The following is an 11,290-nucleotide window of genomic DNA, read 5'->3' on the forward strand; positions in this document are numbered from 1 at the left end:
CCTACCAGGGGCATAAAGCCCCCGACAACTTAGCTCCTAGGATCACTGGGACACGCAAACCCCTCCACCACGATAAGGTGGTAGCTCACGGAGAGAGGGTGATGATCTTAATGATAGTAAAATAAAATGAAAAGAGACCAGAGAGGAAGAAGCGGGAGGTGGGAAGCGGGAGGTGGGAAGCGGGAGGTGGGAAGCGGGAGGTGAGGCGGCGGCGGGAGGCAGGAGGGGAAGCGGGAGGTGGGAAGCTGGAGGTGAGGCGGCGGCGGGAAGCGGGAGGAGGGGAAGCTGCGGGAGTCGGGGGGAGAAGCGGCGGAAGGAGAGGGCAGGGGGTGGGGGTGGGGTGGGAACGGGAGGGAGAGCAAAAGCTTACGGCACCTGGTATTCCCAGGCGGTCTCCCATCCAAGTACTAACCAGGCCCGACCCTGCTTAGCTTCCGAGATCGGACGAGATCGGGCGTGTTCAGGGTGGTATGGCCGTAAGCGTGGGCCGCCTGCGCCAGCCGGCCATTTACGGAGGGCAGGGGGGGGGGGGGGGGGGGGGGGGGGCGGCCGGTGGGGGTAGGAGGCAGGGGGTGGTGTCAGGGGGCAGGGAGGTGGGCAGAGGTGGCCCCGGGGGAGCCCCGGGGGAGCACTGAGCCGCATGCCGGCACGGGTCTTCCGCGGCAGGAACCGACGGCTGGCCGGACAGGGTGGGGTGGGGTGGGGCACCATCCGGAAACCCGCCCGGCAGCCCTGCGTCCTCTCAGCTCCGTCCGGCGTGCCCTGCGCACCCCTGGGCCCCGGGGACACCCCGGGACCAGAGCACCCAAGAGCGGTGGGCTACCGGTACCACCGGGCTGGCCCGAGCCTCCCTCTTGCCCCCAGCGTCCACTCCCTCCCCTCCCCTGTGTGCCTTGCGCACCTCACGGTCCCGCGCACCCACACTTAAGCAGCCCCCCCCGCCGACTACACCAAACAGCCACGGCCCCAAGGGGCCCGCGCCCCTGGTAGGACGGACCGCTCCTGGCCCCGGAGGCCAAGGGCCCAGGGGTGGCGGACCCTGGCCATCGGGGCTCCCACGCCCGCCAGCCACCGCTGGGCCCCCTGCTGGCTCTCGGCCCGGGAGGCCCTGGCGCCCTGGCGGGCCGGATGCAACCAGCATCCATCTCACGATGTTGCTCCCACCGGCCCTTCACGGCGGCGGCCCTGCGCAACCCCCAGGACCAGAGCGCACCGCCGGCGCCCCGTGCCTACCGGTACCACCGGGCTGGCCCGGGCCTCCCTCCCCTCCCCGGCATCCACTCCCTCCCCTCCCCTGTGTGCCTTGCGCACCTCACGGTCCCGCGCACCCACACTTAAGCAGCCCCCCCGCCGACTACACCAATCAGCCGCGGCCCCAAGAGGCCCGCGCCCCTTGTAGGAGGATTTTTTTTTTTTTTTTTTTTTTTTTTTTTAACACAGTTGAAATCCCTCCCCAACACCTCCCCCTTGCTGCTCCCACTCTCCCCGCGGCGCGCCCCCGGTAGGAGCCCCCGGCCGCAGAGGTGGGGCGAGGGGGGGTGGTCCGAGGCCCCCGCGGGCCGCCGGCCGACTGGCCGGTCGACGGACGAAAACTTGGATCTGAGGGATGACTTTCAATAGATCGCAGCAACCTTGCTGCTCTGCTACGTACGAAACCCCGACCCAGAATCAGGTCGTCTGCGAGTCATTCAGCACCTGCTTCTCCACAAACGAGAGGTGCGAGATGGGTGCGTACGAGTGTCGGGTATTAAGTATGCCATCCAATTTTTCCAGGAGCTAATGCCATGGGCCTGCAGTACTTTTTCACCCTCCCTTCCTATTCGACAGTCATTTACCTTTAAGTAGTCTGACATTTGGAGTTCTTAGTATTGTTCACAGAAAGTCACTGTAATATGTTTTTGTGGTGAAAGTTAAAATTATTTTCTCAAAGTTGAACTCATAATGATGTATGCTAACTGCTAGCATACACGTAATTTCCCATTTACTTTTGTGCCACGTTCGCGCTGATTTTTGTCCACATGGTTTTTGGTACATCATGAGATATATAACAGGTTAGATGTAATGAGCAGGAATCTCTTGTGTGAGATGAAATATTTGTTCTTTGTGTGTTCAGTTTCTCAGTAAAACCTTAACAAGATTCTGGATCAGAATTTTCTTGAAAACTTTTATTTATCTGGTGAGCTAAGGTCTGGTTGCACTGGTGTAATGTAAATAGTGGCCAATGGAATCAATAAGCAGATGTTATGGTTCTGAACCAAGAAGGGGAGTTCAGGGTAAGGCCCAGACCATGGTCAGAGAGATCACCACAGCAGAAAGGCAAATGCTGTTGATGAATTGAGCAATTTCTAATCAATTTTTAACAGGAACCAGTTCTTAAGACCCATCCCTATATTTACCTAACTATTTGTAAAAGAAGACGTCACCGAATCTACTTGTTGCTATTTAACATGAATTTGATATTTAGACAACTGAGGAAATGAAAACAGTCAAGGGTATTACATCAAATGGAGTTGCCCACCAATTTGTGTTGTTATTGATAACCTGAGTTTGTGCGAGCCTCCTCTTGTTTTGACTTATTCTTTCTTTTGTTTGCTCCCCATTCATATTGCCAATAAACGACCATCTCTCCACCTGCATCAAGCTGGCTATTGGCGTATACGACCGCTGATTGTTCAGATGCTGCATGCTGTTGATCATTGCGGTGTCCGATTACTCATCTCTTTTTTCCTCTCTTATTCCTCGGCCTGACTTGGTGCTCGACATGCGCCTTATGGCAGCGATGCACCCCCTTTGTATATTGGTGCAGAATGTGTCATCATGGGGGAAGCTATGGATCGTAACTACAAGCAAACTGACAACATAAAAAAACCATAATTGGTGAAAAATAAAAGAACTCTTTCTCAACCAATTTTCTAGAAAATTCCATCAAAGTAGATGGTGGCGAAATTCTGAAACTTTCCAAAATTCACATGAAAATTTTGAAGAAACCTGAAATTTACCAGAAATTTTCCACCATATTACAACCCTACAGCCAGCTAAAAATGCCCAAACCAGCAAAGAAAATACACGAGAGGACATTTAACCTTTCTAAAAAACTGATGCCACTTTTTTCCCTTTGGAGTGCACAAGCTACATGTTGCAAATCTGCAAACCTGCAAAGTGCAGCAGAGGTCAGGGGCAGTGATGCAACCTGAGCCCGGTATTTTAGCATTCATCTCCAGCTAATGGCAAATGCAGACTCCAGTGTTCACCTCTTACATTGCATAACCGTGCATAACTCTGCAGCAATAATGCTGATGTTATATAATGCATGTATTGTTCATATACAATGCAAAAAAATTTACACAGTTTATCCTATATGTTGAAAGCTAAAGATCTGAAATGCATCAATGCTGCCATTTCACCACTAGATGATGCCAGAGCATATGTGAAGCTAGTAAACCAAACTTACATTATCTATTGGGCTTCATTACACACATCACGGGGAGGTTATTGGTGTTAAAAATTACTGCAGTTAAAGGCAGAAAAAGCTGTTTGTACACGAGAACTCTGCATCACAAACATCACCTGCATGAACCCTGCACAGCAGCCACAGCTTCCACAGCTACCACAGCTTCCACAGCTTCCACAGCTACCACAGCTACCACAGCTTCCACAGCTACCACAACTTCCAGAGACAGAGACACATCTGAATAATGGCTGGAATGGGTTTTGCTGTGCTCCAGCAGCAAACACATCATATAAAGCAGCTTGAATTTCACAAGATAGATGACTGATGATGATTGAAGACTTACCTCAGCTGAAGAGGGCCTGGTCATCATGCTCCCAGAGTTTCCACTGTGATGGTGCCAGCAGCTGATAAGAGCTCAAACCGAAGTCTCTGCTGAAGTTTCTGTCTTTAGCGAAAAGCAGAAAGCATCTGTTTACATCTGGTCCACGAGGTGATAACAGCACGCAGGCTGGCTGTGTAATTGAATCAGAGTATTTTATGTTGACAGGAAATCTAATTAAAAATAAAGAGTTACATTATTCCTATTCGAAGCAACAGAGGGAGCTGTTTTAATTACTGATTCAGAGATAATGACTTGGCACTGAGGTGGAAATGAGAAGTCTCTTTAAATACGAACTCAATTCTCTAAAAATGTTTCAAACACAGAAAAAAAATGGATTCAGTCAATAAAAAGTGGTTTAATAAGTTCACAGTTCAAAATTTGCCTTCAAACAGGACCAAACTGACCTGAGAGATCTTCATCGGGACAGTGAATGAAGCAACAGGACGCTCTCTGCTCAACCAGAGATTAGTACTCAGCTCAGGGGTGTTATGGCACCATCTGCTGATGAAAAAATGTTAGTGGAGGAAGGTGTAACAGCTTTATATGCAGTCAACAGCTGGAAATATCAGGAGCGATGTAACACATGCATGATTACTTTACCAAACAGGCATAAAAAAATACTTAAAATTAGAGATCAGCCAAATTAGGATGTGCATTCAGTGAGATAACTACAAATTAAGCACTCGAAGTTGAAATTTGCAAATAATAATAATTTTAAAAAATGTGTCAATAGTGCACTATAAGAATGAATACAACTAAGAACAAGCATAGAAATTAATATGAATGGACAGATATGATAATGAACCACAAATAGAGGTAATGAGACAGCAGAGAGAGGCAGAGGAGAGTACTGAATGGACCAGCTCTTCTTCATAAATTTGTCAATAAATAAACGTACATATGTAAAATAAAAACCAACCCCAACCAATGTTATTTTTTTGTTTGACATGCTTTATGTAGAATCAAACACAAATGATTCACAGTTAATATAGAAAGGTACAGACCAATAAAAGGAAATTCTAACACAATGAAACATGGGTGATGCTACTGGACATGGATGAGCTGCCACAATAAAAACCCTGGAGTCTATTTGACTGTGGGACATGGAAGTTAGGGGGTCGCCACAGTTTGTTTGGGAGTGCAAGGCACCACAGTCCAATACATCGTCCATCTGCTGACACGTCACTGAAATTACTTTTGTGACTTCTAATGGTGCGGCCAAACCAAACGTGAACTCACAAATTTATTTGCGCAAATCTCCTGTCATGCACTGCATGAACGCCCGAGTCTCGACGTTCGACTATTTTGACAAGCTGAGGGGCGAACACGCGTTAGCGCGTTCCTGCGCATGCGGAGTGGAGAGCTTGTTCATTTAAAGACCGAAAGCCCAAAACTGCATCTGAAAACAATGACCTGTGGTTTCAAAAGCATGACAGGAGAGTGTGTGAAAGCTTTGGAGGCCACAATCAATGCCTGCTGCCTCTCCCTGGTAATCCACCAGCCCTGCCTGGCTGTTCCCTGCAATCTCATCTTCAATCCCCCAAACCTCCGACCCCCTGAACCCTCGACCACCCAAACCCCCAAACCACGTTCCCGGAGGTCTCCCTGGGGATAATGAAGGGGTCGAGGAAAGAGAGGACCGCAGAGAACTTCCATCTTTTCCCTGGCTCTGCCCCTGCCCAGCTCCTCCCTCCTGTCTATTAGGCTCAAAACTCCACTGAGGAAAACACAGTCGGACTCGGTGATGACCTGTGCAGGCAAACCCAGCTGGAAAGAAATATTTACAGAACGTACCTTCAAAACCTGTCTCCTCAGAGACTTTCACCCAGCTTTCATGCGAATTTGCGTCAAAAGTTCAATATTTTTTTATCAAGCGCATAAGTGAAACTGTGGTTTTGAGAAAAACAGACATAGAAGGGAAGAAGTTAAAAGTATGTCTTTTTTTCAAGGCCATTAGTGTAGGAGTATGCATGTGTCTGTGTAACTCTTCTAGGAAATCTATGGTTGTCCTGTGCCCCAAGAGAACAATGACATGAACGAGCAGAGAAGCAGTGATGTGGCGCACACCAGAAGACTCTGACTGGGGAAATGACATGTCTAAACTAGGAGGCGCTAAAAAGACTGATAAAAGGGTCCGAGGGACAAGATAGGGGGTTCTTTTACCCCAGCATATGTCTGATGACAGGGAAAGGTAAATGAACCCAGATCTGTAATTCTAGGCTCATTTGTAATCAATAAATCTCAGTATCAATTGAGAACTGAGTCGTTCTTCGTCATCTCTTATCATCATCAATGAATGCCAGGAAACAAGGTGAGGGAAAAAACACCTCGTTTCCAACAAGTGCAACTCCAGGGACTGCAGGAGGATCGCTCTAAACCTGGTCTTCATCATACCAAAAGACGTTGATGGAATGATGGCTGTTAAGGTGCTTGGCTCCTGCGCCTTGTACTTTGGTCAGGTTGCTTAGGTCAATATGTAGGATGAAGACTGAGATTTGTAAAACTATATATGTTCAGAAACCTTATGACATAAAAAATCCGAAAAGCAATGTTGCCATTTTCCTGAGATTGTTATGTCAGCCATCGTGGATCTTTAAAAATGGCCTCTTTCAAAAAAAAAAAAAAAAAAAAAGAATTTCTCCATATCTCGTCTCCTATATGACCTAAATTCATGGTTTCAATGGTTAAATCTACATTTTTGGGGGAAAGGAATACAGTGGAGTTGACCTTCCTTCTAATTGAGCCATGTATGGTTGTGTATATTGCATCTTTACATGATAAAATGGTATTTTATGGTTAGTTGGATATGTATGTTGTCCAAACAATGTAATATTATTGTTATATGAATATATTATTTAAAACTTTGCAATTGACTCAGTGCAATTCAATCAATCAATCAATCAATCTTTATATATATAGCGCCAAATCATAACAAATGTTATTTCAAGACACTTTACAAAAACATTTACAGGTCTAGACCCGTAAATGTTAATAAAATTTTATTAGCAGAAACCCAACATCAAGACAAGATAAGGAGTCTTATCTTATCTTAATCCACCATGAGTACAGGACTTTGCAGCATTTAGCAAGTTACAATGGCAAGGAAAAACTTCACTTTAACGGGCAGAAACCTCGGACAGAACCAGACTCATGTTAGACAGACATCTGTCTCGACTGTGTCGGGGTTAGAGAGAGACCAATAGAGGAGAGAGAGTGGGAGAGAGAATGGGGGGGAAGAGAAGGGGGGGGGGGGATACACACACACAGACACAGACACACACACACAGACACAGACACACACACAGAAAGGGAGAGAGAGAGAAACAGACGAAGTCTGAAGTTTGGCGCTGTGGCGACAGTTAAGGTGAAACCAGCAGGCCATTCCCGGCAACAATCCAAAGCCGTAGCAGCTGGTGTCGGACAGGAGCACAGCAGCAGGCCGTCTACTTCACCGATCCCCAGGAACCTACAAGACAAACTCAAATCCTCCCAAAGAGGTGTATGGTCAGTAACTATAACAGGACAGTAAGACTAGAAGTTAGACTGACAGAAAAAGAGGGAAACAGGAGCCCTGTGTGTCAGTTCCCCCCAGCAGTCTAAACCTATAGCAGCATGACTAAGAGCTGGTTCAGATCTGATCCAGCTCTAACTGTAAGCTTTATCAAAAAGGAAAGTTTTAAGTCTACTCTTAAAGGTTGAGACCGTGTCTGCTCCCCGGACCTCAACCGGTAAGTTATTCCAAAGAAGAGGTTCCTGATAACTAAAGGCTCGACCTCCCATACTACTTTTTGAGACCCTAGGTACAACGAGCAGACCTGCATGTTGAGAACGCAAAGACCTAGACGGATTATACGGAACGATTAAGTCTTTAAGATACGATGGCTCGATGCCATTAAGCGCTTTGTAAGTCAAAAAGAGAATTTTAAACTCTATCCTAGATTTTATAGGTAACCAGTGTAGAGACGCTAACACTGGAGAGATGTGCTCTCTCCTCCCAGTCCAAGTCAGTACCCGAGCGGCAGCATTCTGAACCAGCTGAAGAGTCCTAATAGACTTATTAGGACAGCCGGATAAAAGAGAGTTACAGTAGTCCAGCCTAGAAGAAACGAAAGCATGGACTAGTTTCTCAGCATCGCTCCGAGACAAGATGTGTCTAATTCTCTTGATATTGCGAAGATGAAAAAATGCCGTCCTTGAGACCTGTTGGATGTGAGAGTTAAAGGACAGGTCCTGATCCAAAAGAACTCCCAGGTTCCTGACAGTGGTGCTGGAAGCCAAGCTGATGTCGTCAGAGGCAGCGATGTTGTTCAAGAAAGCTTCTCTGAGATGTTTAGGTCCAAGAACAATGACTTCAGTCTTCTCTGAGTTCAGCAGTAAGAAGTTTCAGCTCATCCAGGACCTTACGTCTTTGAGGCATGCTTCAAGTTTAGATAAGTGGTTGGTTTCTTCAGGCTTCATTGACAAGTAAGGAAGAGAGACAGGAGCATGACAGGAGAGTGTGTGAAAGCTTTGGAGGCCACAATCAATGCCTGCTGCCTCTCCCTGGTAATCCACCAGCCCTGCCTGGCTGTTCCCTGCAATCTCATCTTCAACAGGACCTTACGTCTTTGAGGCATGCTTCAAGTTTAGATAAGTGGTTGGTTTCTTCAGGCTTCATTGACAAGTAAAGCTGAGTGTCATCTGCATAGCAGTGAAAGTTTATGGAGTGTTTCCTCAATATAGTGCCGAGAGGAAGCATATACAAGATGAAAAGAATCGGTCCGAGCACTGAACCTTGAGGAACTCCATATTGCACCCTGGTGTGCGAAGAAGAGACGTTCACATGAACAAACTGATGTCGATCCGAAAGATACGATCGAAGCCAGGCTAAAGCGGTTCCTGAGATACCAAGAAGACTCTCTAATCTCCGCAGAAGAATGCAATGATCAATAGTGTCGAAAGCGGCACTAAGATCAAGCAAGACAAGCACAGAAAGAAGACCACTGTCTGAAGCCAAAAGTAGATCGTTGGTTACTTTCAGCAGCGCAGTCTCAGTGCTGTGGTGGGCTCTGAACCCAGACTGAAAGACCTCAAAAAGACTGTTGCTATGAAGAAAATCACAGAGCTGACTTGCAACAACTTTCTCCAAGATCTTAGAAACAAAAGAGAGGTTAGATATGGGTCTGTAGTTGACAAAAGAGCCTGAATCAAGTGTAGGCTTTTTAAGAAGAGGCTTAATAACAGCAACTTTAAAAAGTTGGGGCACGTAGCCTGACAGTAAAGACGCATTAATCATCCTTAGTAAAGAAGATCTGACCAAGGGAAAGACTTCCTTTAACAGCCAAGCTGGTATGGCATCCAGAAGACAAGTTGATGGTTTGGCTGAAGAGACAGTTGAATCCAGCTCTGACAAGTCCACAGGCGAGAAGCAGTCCAGGAGTATATTAGCTCTAAGCGACGTTTCCGCAAATTCGCCATCAATCGAAGGTTTTATCACGGTTGCATGTAACACGCTACTAATCTTATCTCTAATCTTTAATATCTTATTGTTAAAAAAGCTCATAAAGCCCTCACTGCTAAGCGATAGAGGAATGCATGGCTCAGTAGAGCTATGACTGTTTGTCAGCCTGGCTACAGTGCTGAAAAGGAATCTAGGATTGTTTTTATTCTCTTCTATAAGAGTCGAGTAGTAAGTTGCACATGCCAGTCACAAAGCCTTTCTATATTCATTTAGACTATTTTTCCAACGCGAGCAGGATTCGTTTGTTTTAGTCGAACGCCATATTCTTTCTAATTTCCTCGATTGTTGTTTGAGGTCACAAGTTTGAGCGTTGTACCACGGAGCGGAACGATGTCGTCTGAGAGTCCTCTGTCTGAGCGGAGCAATTGAATCGAGGACGGCTTGAAGAGAACCCGTGGTATCCGCAACAAGTTGATCAAGCTGAGAGGGAGCACAAGAGCTCTCTGCAAAAGTAGAGCAAGAATTCAAGGCAGCAGGAATAGCTTCCTTAAAAATGTCTACAGCTCTGTCAGACAAGTTCCTGGACAAGATGATTTTGTTCGCAGGTGAGAAATCCGACAGCAAGAATTCAAAAGTAATGAAGAAATGATCCGACAGAAGAGGATTCTGCGGTAAGACAGCCAAGTTGACAGGTTCCACGCCATAAGCAAGAACAAGATCCAAGGTGTGGTTAAAGCGATGAGTAGGATGGTTCACATACTGTGTGAAACCAAAAGAATCCAGTAAAGACATGAAGGCAATACAAAGACTATTGTCAACGACGTCCACATGAATATTAAAGTCACCGACAATGATAATTTTATCCGAAAGAAGAACGATATTAGAAAGAAACTCTGAAAAGTCGGAGAGAAATTGAGAGTAAACGCCAGGAGGCCGGTAGACGATAACAAACAAAAACGGTTGCGCGGTTTTTACAGCTGGATGCAAGAAACTGAGAAAAAGACTTTCAAAAGAGCTAATGCCTAGTTTAGGTCTAGTGCTAATATTAAAGCTAGAGTTAAAGATAGCTGTCACTCACCCCCCATGGCCTGTGTCTCAAGGGTTATGAGTATTAAGGTGACTGGGAGGCGTGGACTCATTTAAACTAACATATTCGCCCTCACACAGCCAGGTTTCAGTCAGAGCAAGTAAATCAATGTGATAATCTGATATAAGTTCATTAACTAGCACAGCTTTAGATGATAAAGATCTAATATTTAACAAACCACATTTGACTTTAACGTCATGTGGTTCATCCGCACCGGAAGTTTTAATTTTTATAAGATTATCATAATTCACTCCTTTATTATTATTATTATTATTATTATTATTATTATTATTATTATTATTATTGTTGTTGTTGTTGTTATAATAATTATTGTTGTTATTGTTATTTTTATTTTTATAGAAAAAGGGTCTCGGTCGGGGAACCGACACAGTCTCTATGTTACAACAGGAGTGGTTGGGAAACTGCACTAAGGGAAACGCAGAGGAGCGTGTAGGACTGTTGCTCTGCTGCCTAGTCTCCACTCTGAGTGGTCAGATGGGTAAACTAATAAAATCAGCCAGATTTCTAGTTAAACAAGCTGCGCCATCCAGAGTGGGATGAACGCCATCTCGGCTAATTAGACCAGGCTTGCCCCAGAAGGATCGCCAGTTGTCTATAAAACCCACGCCATTATCTGGACACCAGTTCGACAGCCAGCGGTTGAATGAGGAGATACGGCTAAACATCTCATCATTTGCCCTGTTTGGCAGGGGGCCAGAGAAAATTACGGAGTCCGACATAGTTTTGGCCAAAGCACACACCGACTCCACATTAATCTTTGTGACTTCCGACTGGCGACGTCGGGAGTCATTAACGCCGACATGTATAACTATCTTACGAAATCTACGTTTATCCTTTGCCAGCAGTTTTAAGTTGCCCTCAATGTCGCCCACTCTTGCTCCCGGGAGGCACTGAACTATGGTGTCTGGC

At 46.0% G+C, this 11,290-nt stretch overlaps 1 non-coding gene across 1 annotated transcript; it reads right to left on the reverse strand.

Annotated features, from left to right (window-relative positions):
• Positions 1-363: 363 nt before the first annotated feature.
• LOC141786580 (5S ribosomal RNA) lies at positions 364-482 on the reverse strand. Its single transcript, XR_012597847.1, has one exon. It is a non-coding gene; the product is annotated as a 5S ribosomal RNA (ribosomal RNA).
• Between the last annotated feature and the right edge of the window lie 10,808 nt (positions 483-11,290).

Source organism: Halichoeres trimaculatus, unplaced genomic scaffold (assembly GCF_033239565.1).
Source record: "Halichoeres trimaculatus isolate MK-OKI-2021-1 unplaced genomic scaffold, fHalTri1.1 fHalTri1_scaffold_44, whole genome shotgun sequence".
Classification (NCBI taxonomy): Eukaryota; Metazoa; Chordata; class Actinopteri; order Labriformes; family Labridae; genus Halichoeres; species Halichoeres trimaculatus.